Genomic DNA, 2,071 nt, shown 5'->3' with positions numbered 1-2,071 from the left:
CCGATCCGGGAATCAAACGCAGGGCTTGGCTTCTATGGGCGCAGGCAGGATGCCTGTTGAGGCAGTGCGGACCCGTTCCCGGAGGAATTGATGGGGGATCGGGCCCCGTTTCAGGGCCAGAATGCAAGCTTCCCCGCTGGCACATGCAGCATTCAATTTCCTGTACTTGTTCGAGCGGAGAAGAGCTGAGAAGTCTCATTTATACCATCCCATCTCTCCTCTGAAATACACGAGGGGACTCAGATATAGGAAAGGTGACACCCCCCCGGGCGGGGGGAGGTCTCCCGTCCCCTTTCCTCCTTGCAAGTGCCTTCCAAGGCGGCTCCAGTGGGGAGAGGAGGTTGTATGTGGCAAGCCTTTTTCTCACCAGTAATCCTTGACATTGATCCCTTTTTTAGTATTATGCACTATTACGTAACACACTTCCAGTACGATGAATATTTTCTGTACTGGAGAGAGAATAAGCTGAGCGATTCTTGTGGCTTGCACTTTTGTGGAGGTCCGAGTCGTTTTTGGGAGGAACCCCGGGAAGGGCCAAAATGGATAGAGGGGAGCAAACACTCACACGCGGGTCATTATCTTGAAAAAGAGTTGGAATGGCCAGTTTTGAACAGATGCTGTTGTTCTGATCAGAGTCCACATTGGAAAGCTGACTTAGCATTCCCTCTTTATGACACTGTTAGCTTTCGTATAGATCGTATCTTCCTTTGGCCAGCGGGCCTGGGGGGCCCATGCTGTCAAAATTTTCTGTTTGCCATCTCAAGGACCGTCGCTGAGAGATATTTCTGGTGCGACGTTTCTGGCTACGGAAGAGAACGCGGGAGTAAGTACATCCATGTTCCATCTCTCTCTTCATGTAAAGGGCGGCTTGATGGCCTGTGGCAGCGTCGTTCTCCTGAAGCTAGAGCCGCCTGGGAAAGCCCTTCCCTTTGGTTCTCAATGTGCATGCAGTTTTACCGATCTTTGTTGTTTGACGGGGGCCATCTGTCTGAGTTAAATTGGGGAGCGCAATGTTGAGCACGAAATCATTTGGTGGGGTAGAGGCCGACGTTCTTCCTTAGTCTTCCCCCATGCAGTGGACGGTCCACCTCAGAGGGCCCCGGGAAGAGTCTCACATGAAGGCCACGTCTCGTTTGCATCTGGGGTTGACTGCTCCAGGGCCCCGAGGACACCGACCGGGCACTTGATCTCCCAGAACGTTCATCAGAGAAACGACGAGCATCAGACCGTGATCGACGACGTGTTCTCTGCTGGAGATGGAGAGCGGCAGACAGGCTGATTCACGCAAAGTGAGTGTCTGATGTGCTGCTGCCAAAGCCCTTGGCATCAGAATTGTTTCTGCGGACGCAGCCCGTGTGAGGAAGATGCCCCCTGGCACCTCCCTTAAATCTTTCCTGTTGACATTGCCGACGTGGCATCCTTTTAATAGGTTCCCTGATGTACCTGCCGAAGCTGCTGTCACTCCTTCCGTGCACCATGTCCCGGGAGGTGGAAGGAGGCCACCCCCCCNATCTTTCCCGTTGACATTGCCGATGTGGCGGCATCCTTTTAATAGGTTCCCTGATGTACCTGCCGAAGCTGCCGTCACTCCTTCCGTGCACCGTGTCCCGGGAGGTAGAAGGAGGCCACCCCCCCAGATACATAAACAGCAGCGCCACAGTCCTCCAGATTGCTTTGGGCGCAGCCCCCCACGTGTTCAGGCAGGAAGAGCGCCTGCAATTCCCATGGTCCCGCGACGGGCTGGGGGAACACGCGTGGCTTAACATGCGTAGGCTTCCACCGCGCTCCATTGTCCTCACCCTTCGGGATCCTGCTCCACCGCTGTCCAGCCTGTGATTTTGCGCAGCCTGTGCTGATGACGACTGGACAATGCTAACCACCCCTCTTAGGTTTTGACCTTTCAGGGAGATGCTGGCAGTCCCGTCATTCGTGAGGCCGATGCCAGGAAGGAGCTGCGTGGGACCGTCAGCGGGGCGCTAGCCGTGCCGAGAAGGAGAAACCCGCAGTCTAAACGGGGGTGCCTCGGGTCGCATCGCACCTGAATGGAGTCCGAGACAGGACCCACCGCCCT

At 55.5% G+C, this 2,071-nt stretch overlaps 1 long non-coding RNA gene across 1 annotated transcript in view; it reads left to right on the top strand.

The window, feature by feature from the left end:
- The window catches only part of LOC123036762, a 6,840-nt gene extending 4,776 nt beyond the window's left edge, over positions 1 to 2,064 (top strand). Inside the window, exon 4 of the long non-coding RNA XR_006417206.1 lies at positions 1,905 to 2,064. This is a non-coding gene — a long non-coding RNA (uncharacterized LOC123036762). The remainder of the gene's footprint in view (positions 1 to 1,904) is intronic.
- Positions 2,065 to 2,071: the final 7 nt, after the last annotated feature.

This window comes from Varanus komodoensis, unplaced genomic scaffold (assembly GCF_004798865.1).
Source record: "Varanus komodoensis strain SLA01 unplaced genomic scaffold, ASM479886v1 scaffold8144, whole genome shotgun sequence".
In the NCBI taxonomy this organism is placed as follows: domain Eukaryota; kingdom Metazoa; phylum Chordata; class Lepidosauria; order Squamata; family Varanidae; genus Varanus; species Varanus komodoensis.
Note: the sequence above shows the minus strand (reverse complement) of the source record. Positions and strands in the feature narration are given on the sequence as shown.